At 41.0% G+C, this 15,362-nt stretch overlaps 1 non-coding gene across 1 annotated transcript; it reads left to right on the plus strand.

Moving 5' to 3' along the window:
• Nucleotides 1–13,885: 13,885 nt before the first annotated feature.
• LOC112787170 (small nucleolar RNA R71) lies at nucleotides 13,886–13,989 on the plus strand. Its single transcript, XR_003194599.1, has one exon. It is a non-coding gene; the product is annotated as a small nucleolar RNA R71 (small nucleolar RNA).
• The last annotated feature ends 1,373 nt before the right edge of the window (nucleotides 13,990–15,362 follow it).

A 15,362-nucleotide genomic window follows, 5' to 3' on the forward strand; every position in this document is an offset into this window, starting at 1 on the left:
TCAATCCAATGTGTGTGATGACCCTCATTGTGGTTGTCAACCACAATCATCATATGCATGCGATCCCACTCCTCAATATAGCCACACACTATACTCACAAGCCTCACATCACCATTCAACTCCATATGACCATAACTCATACACACCATATCAACCACCATTTGAATCACATATAGAACAACCACCATCCCAATACCAATACTCCCAAGAACCACAAATTCCACATACACCACCTCAAGAATTCCACCAATATGAACCACCTTCCGATTACAACAATCTTCCCTCAACCAATGAACTCCCTTTTTCACCACCACCTCCCGACGAAGCCTTCATATTAGAACTAAGAGACCTTGAATCTCGTATCTTTAGGCAACAAGAGGAGGATAAAATTAAGTTTAAGGAGCTAAAAGCAAGGATAACTAGTATGGTAGATGCCGTGAATCACCTAACATCTCACCTAGGTTCATGTACCCTAAGTACTCCCCTTGTTGAATGCGGAGAAACTATCAAGGAGCCTAGCAAGGGAATGAACTTGAAGCTCCAAGGTGGGGAAGAAGAGTTGAAGCAAGAAGTGCAACGAGAGGAGAAGATGGAGATTAGCGAGTAAAAGGAAGTAGTGGATGGATGTTTGGGATATGTTGAGCCCATAAAGGATGTTAAAGAGGAGAGTAAAGTTGCGGAAGTAAACAGAGAGTTGAAGGAAAATGATCAAGAAGTGGATTCCATCACTAGTGATTTTTTGCCCACATTGATCAACCCCTTTGACGATCTTGTTGAGCCTTTTTCCAGTGGACTAGAATGCAAGGTTGAGGAGGGTGCGCCACCTCCAAAACCCATCGTAAATGAAGAACCGGAAGAAGTATTCCAAGCTACAAGCCCCTCTATTTATTATGATTTCGCATCAACATATGATCCCTTCGATTTTGAAGAGTCCTTCCCCCAAAATGTTTGTACTTGATGAGGAGATAGACTTTACTAGACCTCCTATCTATGATGAGAGTGATGGGGAGGAGATAGAAGAAATTGGTGAAGAAGAATGTGAACTTGAGGAAGCTTGGCATGAGAAGAAACTTGAAGAACCTTGCCAAGTGATGGAACCCTCTAGAAGAGGATGGACGGGAGTAGAGAATGCTTTATCAAGACCTTTGGGAACTCCTTCACCTAGTTCGCCATCTAATCCTTCGCTTGAGTGGGTAAAACTTCTAACTCTCAGCTTTATTATCTCACTTGAGTATGGTTTGCTTGAGACGGATAGCCAACTTAGGGCGCTTTGTGGAATTAAGTGAAAAAGGAGGATGTTTAGTGGTTGGCATTGTAAATCTAGATTCATTATGGTTGAAAGCTAAACATTGAAGAACATGGATTGGTGTAATGCTCAATTGAATGGGTCACGGAGAGTAGTTTGGTGCTTTCATGAGAATTCCACTTTCTCGTCACCCGGACAAGGTCAAGGCAATCAATTGGAAGAAGGGTGCGAGGACAAGATATAGGATCCTGGATTAGCTTATGAAAGTCAATTTTGGGAGCTCATGTCTTGGAGAGAACCTCACTCAAGCTTAGTGAAGATGGTTGGAACTTTTGACAACCAATTAAAAGACAAGCACTCTTGGAGGTTCAAGGACGGATACAAGCATAAACTACCTTGACAAGAAGCCTGCCAATGTCCAACTTAAGGACTTAAACTAAAAGTGCTTGGTGGGAGACTCCCCACCATGGTAAACTCTTTCCATTCCCTTGTAGATATAATGAATAAATGAATTGAGTTCCATTGTATATAATTTCTTTACTTCTTAGTATATTTTGCTTTGCTTGCTAAGGTGTTTTATACATTTGATGCTTTACTTAGGGATGATTCTTTGAATTTGAGTTTTTGCTTGGATTGCAAGTTTCCTCAATTTTGTTTGAAAAATCTTTAATATTTCAAATTGTGTTTAATTTTGCACCTTAGCTAGTTTTAAAAATTTAGAGGAGAATAGGAAGGTTATGAGCTCTCTTTGATGCTCATTAAAACAAAAAAAAACAAAACAAAACAAAAACCAAGCCACGCGCAAGCGCAAAGCGCGCGCGTGCGTCGGCTGCACATTTCAACTATCTGGGCAAAGGACCAGAGAGTTGTGCCACTTTTGGGCCAACTCTGCGCCTCAACCCACGCGGACGCACGCTGTACGCGTCCGCGCCACTCCCTGTTTCTCTACCTGCGCGTTGGCGTACTTGACGCCTCCGCGTCTATTCCATAAGTTCAAGCCATCGACGCGCAAGACAGTACGCACGTGCGTCGATGCATTTTAGCATCACCCAGGCCAAAGGACCCGAGAGTTGTGACAACTCTGGGCCTCTTTGGTGCCTCTGGCCCAGCATACCCGCGCGGACGTGCACCGTATGCGTCCGCGCCGATCCCTAAATCTCCCATCTACGCGTAAGCGCGTATGGCGCTTCCGCGCCAATCCTTATTTTCCTCACCCACGCGGACGCGCATGGTGCGCGCACGCGTGGATTCGAATTTTCACTTACCCCAGGGACGTGAAGCCCTAGCGCATTCGCGCACCCTTTCATCCCTCTCATCTCCAACGTCTTTCTTTCTTCTCCCTCCATTTCCAACCTTCAATCTTCCAGCACCCAACCACTCCGGCTCACACCACTGTCGCCATCGCCGCGCGCCCAACCCCCCTCCTACCTTGCTTTCTCATTCTCTCCCACTCAACCCTCCCCCTCTCTGTTTCTGCTCTCTCACAGCATCACGCCGCCTTGCTCCACCACGAGTACAGCCGTGGCGCCGTCGTCACCGGAGCGGGTATCACCGTTGGCAACCCCATATTGTTGCCCTCTCCGTCCCTTCCTCCCAATTCTGCTTTTGCTTGGCTTACAGCTTCACAACTTGAGCCCCTGTTCTGCCTCATTTTTACTGCTTTATGTTAATTTCATTAGTTTAGTTAGATTAGCTTAGTTAGTTAGTTTAGTTTACCTAGATGGTTAGCGAATCTGGGCCGAGTAGTAGATTTAGGATTAACTGAAATTTTGCTGCTCTGTGGAATTGCTCTATTTTCTTGAAGTATCCTGTGTTTGTTTAATATGTTGAAGCTGCTTGCTTGTGTTTGATTGATAAAGCAACTACTGCTGTTCTTTGTACTATTTGATTTGCTGCTGCATTATTGGCTGTTTGTTCCATTCATATTAATTTTATTATATATGATTTTGTGTCCTGATCGTTGATGAATTCATATGGAACCTGATTTGCTATTTAAACTTGGAAATAGCCAATTTGCTGCTGAGATGCTGTCGGATTTTTCTTAACCATGTTCCATGAATTAACAATGCATTGATTGGTGTACCAAACTCTAGTTGATGATTTCTGTTTCAAATAGAAATTTGTTACCTAAATGGTTTTGGAAAATCCTCAAGAACAAGTTTTGGTCTTGCTTATACTCTTTTCTTGTTATGCATGATGATTTGCGTATCGGCATTGAATAGTTTAAATGAATTTTCTGATTGACCATCACTTATGACTTCCTTAAAATGTCAGATCTCTTTTGCATAAACATACAAGTTGAAAGTTTTTAATTTGTGAGGCTAATTTGATTCGCATGTTCATGCATAATTTACATTAAGCTACATAGACCATAAGGTTTTTCACTCTTTTCTCAGCTTGTAACTTTTATGCATTCTTGAATTTAGTGTTGAATAATTCTTGATTGATTCTTTCTTTAATGATTTGACTTTACCAACACAAATTCATTTAACTCTAGTGATCATTGCATTGATTGATGGTTTGTTCCATATTAGTTGCTTTCTAGCTATATCATATTTCATCATCAATGACTTGATGCAATTCATGATTGTGAACATGCTTATATTCTTATTTTGTGCATTCTCTTTGGAATTAAGCTAGTAACCACGATATCACTGATTTTTAACCTGATTTCTAACTTTGACTTGTTTAACCAACTAACCTCTTTTGGTTTTCAACTTAACTCTTTTAACCATTATTTTGGATATGGTGTTTCCTAAGCTTAGTAAACAAATAATGTGCAAATGTGGTTTAAATTCTTGGTTTGAAGTTTGGTTTGAATTCTGAATTCCGTTGCTTGCATTCCAAGAAATCTCCTTTCTTTGTTCACTTCATGAATATGCTTTGCTTTGAGTGCTTTGTATCTGTTTGGCTATCTGGTTATATTGTATCATCTTTGTTTTTGAGGATGTCGAACAAAGGAAAGGCTATAGCCACCACTTCTAAAAAGAAGAAGCGCTCTAAATCCTCTACCCTCTCTCCCTATGCAAATTATGCCAAGAATCTACTGAATAAGGTGGACAGGGAAAATCAGTTGCTGCCACCCACTGACCCAATCAAATTCCCAGACCTCTATTATGAGCTTCGCTTCTCCAACTTCCGGAAGAAAAATCTGAACATTGAGAAGAAATTGCTTCTTCCCAATGATGTGAGGCGTGCTATCAACACTCGCATTCTGGAGTTGGGATTGGACTTTGTTGACAGAGACTTGGGGAGGGTGAACACTTCATGGGTGAGAAAATTATATTGCAACTTCTTCCGAGCCAATATTGATTCAGTACAGCTGCAGGGTAGAGAGATTATGATCACTGAGGATGCTATTGGAGATGCATTGCTTTGCCACCATCGTCCTGAGGAGACCTGCGCCTATAGGCAGGAAGAGGTAGCTATCTTCTCCATGACTTTTGACTATGAGGCGCTTAAGCGTGTGATTGCTACTCCTGACGTTCCCAGGGTGATGGATTCGAACAACAAGAAGCCCAAGGGGATGCACTTTGCTTATCTGACGAGGGAGGCCAAGACCTGGCAGCATATCTTCACCCACTATGTCTTTCCCACCACTCACTTTTCGGAGATCCCGATGGATATGCTGGTCCTGATTGGGTGTGTGATGGAAGGGAAGGAGATAAACTTCCCCTGGCTGGTCAGGCATAGTATGTGGACAGCTCATATTCGCGACTTGCTACCCAACCCTACATTGGTCACCAGCATGATTGAGCTGGCAGGTGTCCCATGGGAGGATGATGACGTGACACCACCACCCCCAGATGACGATGACAAGGAGACTACCATTCCATGGGGTGGGTGGGTGCACGAGAAGCCCCCACCCAAACGCCGTTCCCGAGCCAGAGCAGTGGAGGAGGCAGCTCAGCCATCATCATCAACAGCAGTAGCAGGACCCCCCTCTACGTCAGCAGCCGCAGCATCCTTACCACCACCACCACCAGCACTTGAGCTGACTTATCTGTTGGTGCAGCACCTTCTTCGCTTCATGGAGCTTTTTGAGCGTCGTGTCATGCGACGTCTGATGCGCATAAACTTGTTATGCTACGATTTAGGAAATTGCACGATCGGCAAAATTCCTTCCGGCAAGTGCACCGGTTATCGTCAAGTAAAAACTCACAATAGAGTGAGGTCGAATCCCACAAGGATTGGTTGAGTGAGCAATTCGGATTAGAAGTTTGTTCTAGTTGAGCGGAATCAAGATTTAGATGAGAATTGCAGAATGTAAAATTGGCGGGAAACGTAAATGACAAGAAATTTAAATGGCGGAATCTTAAATTGCATGAATTAAAGAGCAGAAGCTAGATTGCTCAAATTAAAAGGGAATGGGGGTGATTGCATGAATGTAATTGCAGAATGTAAAGAGAAAGTGGAAATCAGAAATGGGGAATTCATTGGGTTATAGGAGATATTGAGATCTCCGAATCAAAACATGTTTATCTCTTCCTCAAGCAATGCGTTCATTAAATTTTGCTTGGCAATCTTATATGATTGGATTCCAATCCCTTGGCTCACCAATTCTCTCTAAAAACAAACAAATTCCCAATCCCTTGGTTTAAATGTTCATAAGAAGAGATGATGCTCGATCACTGATTATACCACACAGTTTCATGAACCACAATTTGGTAGGATTACATGTCACAATATCCATCCAAACCCCAATCCAATTCACTGTGAGAAAGCTTCTCTAGCATGAATCCTCCATTCCTTTCCCAAGGTTCCGAAGGATTCCAATTATGGGTAGTTTCTTTCCCAAGACAACTACCCAATGGAATTAGATCGAGAAGCTTTCTAACAAAATTCAAGAGAAAAGATTGAAGAAGAAGATAAACTATTATTGATTCATTGAATTACAATAGAGCTCCCTAACCCAATGAAAGGGGGTTTAGTGAGTCATAGCTCTGAATTCAATTACAAAGATATGAAAACTAGCCAAATGAAAAGGTAAAAGTCCTTCCTAACTTAAATTCTATCCTATTTATACACTTTCTATATTGAGCTTCTGTTGTGTTTCTTGGGCTTTGAGGCCTCTCCCTGCTTTCCTTTTGCCTTGGGTTTATGATCCATAATCTTGATGAGGCTGTTGATCCAAATTCTGTAACATTCATTGAGCCAACTTAGTGATAATCAAATAATGACACATGACTCAATAAATTGAAATTTCAGACTCATCAATCCTTCAGGCCCAATCCCATAAACCATGATATTCAATTGGGTTTCATACCAGAGTAAATTTAAGTTAATGTTTGTGCTCAAATACTAACTTAAACCGCAATATTTTTGGCCCAGAAACCTTTTCCAAGAGTGGCGTTTAAGTTGCAGTTTAAGCTTAAACTGTAGCTTAAACGCCAGACACTTCCAGTGATGCCTTTTGTGGAAGCACGTTTAAGCTTCAGTTTAAGGTTAAACTGAAGCTTAAACGTGGAAATGGAAGAAGGCAGCCCTGGAGGGTGACTTAGTCGAACACGTTTAAGCTTCAGTTTAAGGTTAAACTGAAGCTTAAACGTGGAGATAGGAAAGGCAGCCCTGGAGGTCGAACACGTTTAAGCTCCAGTTTAAGGTTAAACTGGAGCTTAAACGTGGAAATAGAGAAAGCCATCTGGGAGGTCGAACACGTTTAAGCTCCAGTTTAAGGTTAAACTGGAGCTTAAACGTGGAAGCTGAGAAAGGTAGCCCTGGAGGTGTCGAACACGTTTAAGCTCCAGTTTAAGGTTAAACTGGAGCTTAAACGTGGAAATGGAGAAAGCAACCCTGGAGGAGAAAACTTGGTCGAACACGTTTAAGCTCCAGTTTAAGGTTAAACTGGAGCTTAAACGTGGAAATGGCTCCCTGGTGCATTCCCATTTCTGGCGTTTAACCTCCAGTTTAAGGTTAAACTGGAGGTTAAACTTCAGTTTCAGCATTTCTTAGCCTTCATGATTCTGGCGTTTAAGCTCCAGTTTAGGCTTAAACTGGAACTTAAACTCCACATGTGATATTCAAGCTTCCTTTATTGATTTTGTTGCTTCCTTGCCTAGCCTCTTCTTCCCTGAAATCATCCAAACAATTGCATCAAAGTCTTGCAAAATTTCATGAGAAATCTTCCATTCATAGCATTCAAGTAATATAACTAAAACTCATGGAATTTGCATCAAAATCATACTGTTTGGATGGTTCATTGCTTTGTTATTCTTTTAACCATTCTTGGTTACTTTAAGCTCAAGAAAATGCATAAAACAACTAAAACTATCAAAAAAAAGCTAGTGAAACTAGCCTAAGATGCCTTGGTATCACAACACCAAACTTAATACTTGCTTGTCCCTAAGCAAGTCCTGAGTTATTTGAGAAGAAAGTATGAAACAGAAAGCAATTACATTGGCTATATTAGCAAGCATTTGAAGTTCATCAAAAGGGTTTTATGCAGAAAGTTGCAGCATCACTTTTTCATTCTTATCAGGTAAGATTATCACTTTTTCATTGCATCCATCAAACACTGCTATGGCCTCTTGTTATTCTTATGTCCTTGGCACTTTTCTCTTCTTTGTTTTTCTTTTCTTTTTCTTAGAGCTCCTTTGCTCCTTGTTTGCTTGGTGTCATGTGTTGCACAAGCCTTTGGCATTTTCTTTTTCTTATCAGTGCACTACACATATCCACTTCAGGCATTTTAGTTCACATTTCTTCTTGAGACATTGGTGCCCAGCACCTCTTTGTGTGACTAAATGTTTTGTATTTAGGTTGCTCTTGATAATGGACTTTTGGTTGATAATCCCGGGTTAGTTAACCCAAGTTACCAAGTGTTGAAACACTCCTCAGAACCTATTCATCCAAGCATATCCTTAATACATAAACACCACAGGCATTTGTCTCAGAAGTTCAAACCATTGGTGCCTAGCTTATTTTCTCAATTTTCTTGCTTTTTGGTTGCCCTTTTTCAGTGGCTTTTTCTTCTTCTTTTTCTTTCTTTTTCATGGCCAGAGACATTTATTCATCAAGATCCATAGACAGTTTTCAATTTCTACACAAAAAATGATAATTCTACACTCTAATTCCAGTGATCTGACTAAACAATCAAGCATGCATACCACCACTTAATTCTACTTGATTTGTCACTAATTGAGCCAAGTTACTTTTGTTCAAACTTTTCTTTTATTTTTGGAAACAGAACAAGCATGGCAAGCACTTGTTTAAGAAAGTGAAGTTATATCCAAACATCTAGGCGTTCACTTTATTCAAAGCAATAAACAGACAAATATACTAAAAACTTCACATTCCAGAAAGGTTCAACATTTACAGTTTAAACCAGAACAAGCATGCTTTTGTTTGCCCTTTTTAAAGAATTATCAAGGAACAATACCACCTTGTGAAATTCCTTGTTTTCTCTTTGTTGCCAGGAAACACTTTGATTTCTTCTTCTTCTCCTAATTGTTGCTTCATGTTTTAAGATCCTTGTTTCCTTTCCTGCAAAGAGTGATGAAGTTGCTTGCTTCTCAAGCACTTGAGTGGTTAGCTCAACTATGTGTGGGTAAGTATCTGAGTCTTAAGTTGGTGTGTGAACACCAAACTTAGTCTCCCACTTACTTCTCTGTTCTTTGAATCCTTGAGTTCTCTTTGGAATGAAGTTGCTGCTAAGGGTTTTAAGCATTTCTGTGACTGCTTAGAATGGTTGTTCCTTTCATATAATTCAAAGGTTGTTGTGTTCAGTTGATCTTTATGGTGGAACACCAAACTTAGAGTCACACATTCCCCTTTGAATTATTGATCCACGAATTCATTGTTTGGTGTGAAACACCAAACTAAATTCTTTGCAATGCACAGAAACTACTTCACCCTTTTTATTGAAACAAATAAAAGAAACAGCAAAAGGGTATTACCTCAGGTTGGGTTGCCTCCCAACAAGCGCTTCTTTAACGTCATTAGCTTGACGGTCAGCTTCCTCAGTTGAGGTGATATTTAACCTTGTCCTTCTCCTCCACATCTCCCAAGTAATGTTTGAGTCTTTGACCGTTCACAATGAAGGTTCGTTGTGACTTTTCTTCCATGATTTCTACTTGTCCATATTTGGAGACCTTGGTGACAAGGAATGGTCCAGACCACCTTGATTTTAGCTTCCCTAGAAATAGCTTCAGCCTAGAATTGTAGAGCAATACTTTTTGTCCTTCTTCAAATTTCCTTGGGGCTATGTTGCTGTCATGCTTCTTCTTTGCTCTTTCTTTGTAAATTTTGGCATTCTCATAAGCTTCAGCTCTGAACTCTTCCAACTCTTGAATTTGCAACATCCTTCTTTCTCCAGCAGCTTTGCTGTCCAAGTTCAAAAGTTTCAAGGCCCAGTATGCCTTGTGCTCCAACTCCAGTGGCAAATGGCAAGCTTTTTCGTATACTAGTTGGTAAGGAGACATTCCAATTGGTGTTTTGAAAGCTGTCCTATATGCCCAAAGAGCATCATCTAGCTTAATCGACCAGTCCTTCCTTGAAGTTCCCACAGTCTTTTCCAGGATCCTTTTGAGTTCTCTGTTAGATATTTCGGCTTGCCCACTTGTTTGTGGATGGTATGGTGTGGCTACCTTGTGTTTGACTCCATATTTTAGAAGCAATGCCTCTAATGGTTTGTTGCAGAAGTGGCTTCCTCCATCACTGATGATTGCTCTTGGAACCCCAAAACGGCAAAAAATGTGTTTTCTGAGGAAGTTCATGACTACCTTATTATCATTGGTTGGAGTTGCTATTGCTTCAACCCATTTGGAGACATAGTCTACTGCCACAAGAATGTAATTATTTGAGTATGAGGAGGGAAAGGGTCCCATGAAATCTATCCCCCATACATCAAACAATTCAAGTTCCAGAATGAATTGTTGTGGCATTTCATTTCTTCTTGGCAGGTTCCCCGCTTTCTGGCATTCATGGCAGTGCTTCACTAGTTCCTTTGCATCTTTGAAGATAGTGGGCCAATAAAAACCACACTGCAACACCTTAGCTGCTGTTCTTTCTCCTGCAAAATGTCCTCCATAAGTGGAGCCATGGCAGTCCCATAAGACTTCCCTTCCTTCTTCCTCTGATATGCATCTTCTGAGTATGCCATCGGAACATTTTTTGAACAAGTATGGTTCGTCCCAGATGAAGTATTTGGCATCATTTACCAATTTCTTCCTTTGATGCTTGTTAAATTCCAACGGCAAACTCCCAATGGCCTTGAAGTTTGCTATGTCTGCAAACCAGGGTGCTTTGTGAATTACCATGAGTTGTTCATCAGGAAAGCACTCATTTATATGTGTGCTTTGTGCACTTCCTTCTTCACATGGTATCCTTGATAAATGGTCTGCCACCTTGTTCTCTACACCCTTCTTGTCTTTGATTTCAATGTCAAATTCCTGCAACAAAAGAACCCATCTAATAAGTCTTGGTTTGGATTCTTGTTTAGCAAGTAAGTATTTTAAAGCTGAATGATCAGTGAAGACAATGACTTTAGATCCAATGAGATAGGATCTAAATTTGTCAAATGCAAAGACTATTGCCAAGAGTTCTTTTTCAGTGGTTGTGTAATTCCTTTGGTTAGCATTCAAGACTTTACTGGCATAATAAATCACATGTACCAAATTGTCTTTCCTTTGTCCTAACACTGCCCCAATAGCAAGGTCTGATGCATCACACATCAGTTCAAAAGGTAAGTTCCAATCAGGTGGGGCAATGATAGGTGCAGAGGAAAGTTTTTGCTTCAAAAGTTCATAGGCTAGCATGCAATTTTTATCAAATACAAAGGGTGTATCAGAGACAAGCAAGTTACTCAAAGGTTTGGCTATTTTAGAAAAGTCTCTAATAAACCTTCTGTAAAACCCAGCGTGTCCCAAAAAACTCCTAACTGCCTTGACATTACTTGGTGGAGGTAGTTTTTCAATGATTTCCACCTTAGCTCTGTCCACCTCCATGCCTCTATTAGAGATTTTGTGGCCAAGGACTATTCCTTCTGTGACCATGAAATGACATTTTTCCCAGTTTAATACTAGGTTAGTCTCTTGGCACCTCTTAAGCACCAAGGCAAGGTGGTGTAGGCAGCTGGGAAAAGAATCTCCAAACACAGAAAAATCATCCATGAAGACCTCAATAAATTTTTCAATCATGTCCGAAAAGATGGACAGCATGCATCTTTGGAAAGTGGCAGGTGCATTGCACAATCCAAAGGGCATGCGTCTATAAGCAAAAACTCCATATGGACAAACAAATGATGTTTTCTCTTGATCTCTAGGATCAACTACTATCTGATTATAGCCTGAGTATCCATCCAAGAAGCAATAGTAAGCATGTCCTGCAAGCCTTTCAAGCATCTGATCCATGAATGGGAGTGGGAAATGATCTTTTCTGGTGGCTTCATTGAGCTTCCTGTAGTCTATGCACATCCTCCACCCAGTGACAGTTCTTGTGGGTATGAGTTCGTTCCTCTCATTTGGCACCACAGTTATGCCACCTTTCTTGGGAACTACATGGATGGGACTAACCCATGGGCTATCAGAAATGGGGTAGATTACCCCTGCCTGCCATAACTTCATGACCTCCTTTTGTACCACTTCTTTCATGACGGGATTCAATCTTCTCTGAGCTTGGATGGAGGGTCTAGCATCCTCTTCTAACAAGATTTTATGCATGCATATGGATGAACTTATCCCCTTCAAATCAGCTAGGGTCCATCCAATGGCATCTTGATGAGTTTGTAGCACCTTGATCAATTCTTCTTCCTGTTCTTGACTAAGGGCAGAGCTAATGATAACAGGATGACTCTCATCACTACCCAAGTATGCATACTTGAGATTAGGGGGCAATGCTTTGAGCTCAGGTTTTGGTGCTTCCTTCTCTTCTTTCACTATCTCTGGCATGTTTGGCATGGTTGTTTCAGCAGCCTTGATGTCACTAACTTCTATGTCTTTGGTGAACTCCTCCTCTGCCACTTCCTTTGTTGTTTCCTCAAAAGTTTCTTGTACTGCAATGTCCACTACATCCACCCTCATGCATTCCCTTAGTGATTCTGATGGATAGCTCATTGCTTTGAATACGTTAAACACCAATTTCTCATCATGTAGTCTAAGAGTGAGTTCACCCTTTTGTACATCTATGATGGCTCCAGCAGTAGCCAGGAAGGGTCTTCCCAGGATTATTGAAGCTTTGGCTTCTTCCTCCATATCTAACACCACAAAATCGGCAGGAAATATAAAATCTCCCACCTTCACCAACAAATCCTCAACTATCCCATGAGGGAATTTAAAAGTTCGATCTGCCAATTGGAGGGCCATTCTTGTTGGTTTGGCTTCCTCAATCTTCATTCTTCTCATCATTGTTAGAGACATCAAATTGATACTGGCCCCTAAGTCACACAAGGCCTTCTCCACCATGACTTCTCCTATGATGCAGGGGATTTGGAAACTGCCTGGATCCTTCAATTTCTGAGGCAATTTGTGCTGGATGATGGCACTGCATTCTTCAGTTAACAACACAGTTTCCTCGTTTCTCCAGCTTCTTTTCTTGGTCATTAATTCCTTTAAGAATTTTGCATAGAGTGGCATTTGCTCTATTGCCTCAGCAAACGGAATGTTGATTTGAAGCTTCTTGAAAATCTCCAAGAACCTGGAGAATTGGCCATCCTTTTCACTTTTCATCAAACGTTGAGGATATGGTGCTTTAGGTGTATAAGGCTTCAGGACCTCTTTTTCTTTTTCTTTTGTTGCAGACGATGTAAAAGATTGTCCTTGTTCCTTATCTCTCACATTTTCCTTTGCTTCATCCTCTGTGGTTTCCTTTGAGATCTCCTTTAGATTCTTTCCGCTTCTGAGGGTTATGGCCTTACATTCTTCCCTTGCAATAGCCTTGGCAGCATGAGAAACGCTTGTCCCAGGGGTTTGCTTAGACAAATACGCAATTTGATTTTCTAGCGTCTGGATGGCAGCTCCTTGGTTTTGCAGGTTAGAATTTACTTCTTCCTTAAAAGCTTTCAATTCGGTTATGTCTTGACTCATGGTTGCAAGCATTCCTTCTATCCTGTTTAATTGATCTTGAAATTGTTGGTTCGGATTAGGTTGAGCAGGTTGATTATTTTGGCTATGATATGGTGGTTGAGAGTAAGTGTTTTGTGTGGCTTGGTATGATCTTTGGTTGGAGTTTTGGTATGTGGACTTGTTATGTTGGTTTTGCTGGTTTCCCCACCCAAAGTTTGGGTGATTTTTCCAGCCTGGGTTGTAAGTGTTGGAATGTGGATCATATGGTTGCCTTTGTTGATTTCCTACATAATTAGCCTCTTCCCAATCACCTCCTTCAGTACTTTCTTCCTCTTGATCTTGTGTGTGTATTGCAGCCACTTGTTTTATTTCTAATTTCCTGGTGAGCTCTGCTAGTTGCTTGGCAAACACCTTGTTCTGGTCTAGAATTGTATCAACATGGTTCAGCTCCATGACTCCCTTAGTGTTGTGTCTCTCTGATGCATAGTAGTACTCATTCTCAGCCACTGTCTCAATCACTTCAATGGCTTCTTCCACAGTCTTTTTCCTGTTCAATGAACCTCCTGATGAATGGTCTTCAGCCTTCCTTGATTCATAAGACAGTCCATCATAGAAAATATGCAATTGCACCCAGTCATGGAACATGTCTGGTGGGCATTTCCTTGTCAAATCCTTGAATCTCTCCCATGCCTCGTAGAGAGTTTCACCATCTTGTTGTCTAAAAGTCTGAACCTCAGATCGAAGCCTATTGACCTTTTGTGGGGGTAGAAACGTGCCAGAAACTTGCTTTCCACCTCGTCCCAGGTTGTTAGGCTCCCCTTGGAATGATTCAGCCACTTAGCTGCCTTGTCCTAGTGAAATGGGAACAAAGCAGTTTATATGCATCTTCCTGGACTCCATTGGACTTCACAGTGTCACAAATTCTCAGGATTTGTGAGATGTTGGTTTGGGTCTTCATTAGCACTTCCACCAAATGAACAATGATTCTCCACAAGTGATATTAGCTGTGGTTTGAGCTCAAAATTGTTGGCCTGAATGGGTGGTTTCTGTATGCTGCTACCACAATTCCCAGAGGTTGGGTTTATGTATGAGCTAAGAACCCTCCTCTCAGGAATGGCATTGTTTCCATCAGTTCTCTCATGGTTGTGAACTTCTCTATCCATGTTGAGATCAAAAGCTTCCTCAAAATTGTCCTCAGATTCTCCTTCAGATTCCTCTTCTCCCAGTACTCTCTTCCCTCTTGCTTCCCTTCTCAGTCTATGAAGGGTCCTCTCTGGTTCGGTATATGGAGGAGTTGATGTCTCTCCTCTCCTACCTGTCATACAAGAACACAGCACAGGCAACAAACAAGTGAAATACTCTTGGTTAATGGAAGAGTATGGTTAGAGCAGTGAGGAATTAATCAAACAGTTAGTGAGTCAGTGAGTTAGTTGCTTGAATTTAAAGGCATAAAGAAAGAAAGCATGTAACAGAGTGCAGAAATTAAAATTCAACAAGTAACTTGTACTGAATTAATCAAAACAAAAAAAAAATGCTCAATCTAGTTAACTTCCAATTTGAGAATTGTCAATCGAAAACCAATCCCCGGCAACGGCGCCATAAACTTGATGCGCATAAACTTGTTATGCTACGATTTAGGAAATTGCACGATCGGCAAAATTCCTTCCGGCAAGTGCACCGGTTATCGTCAAGTAAAAACTCACAATAGAGTGAGGTCGAATCCCACAAGGATTGGTTGAGTGAGCAATTCGGATTAGAAGTTTGTTCTAGTTGAGCGGAATCAAGATTTAGATGAGAATTGCAGAATGTAAAATTGGCGGGAAACGTAAATGACAAGAAATTTAAATGGCGGAATCTTAAATTGCATGAATTAAAGAGCAGAAGCTAGATTGCTCAAATTAAAAGGGAATGGGGGTGATTGCATGAATGTAATTGCAGAATGTAAAGAGAAAGTGGAAATCAGAAATGGGGAATTCATTGGGTTATAGGAGATATTGAGATCTCCGAATCAAAACATGTTTATCTCTTCCTCAAGCAATGCGTTCATTAAATTTTGCTTGGCAATCTTATATGATTGGATCCCAATCCCTTGGCTCACCAATTCTCTCTAAAACAAACAA

Source organism: Arachis hypogaea, chromosome 20 (genome assembly GCF_003086295.3).
Source record: "Arachis hypogaea cultivar Tifrunner chromosome 20, arahy.Tifrunner.gnm2.J5K5, whole genome shotgun sequence".
NCBI classification, from domain to species: Eukaryota; Viridiplantae; Streptophyta; class Magnoliopsida; order Fabales; family Fabaceae; genus Arachis; species Arachis hypogaea.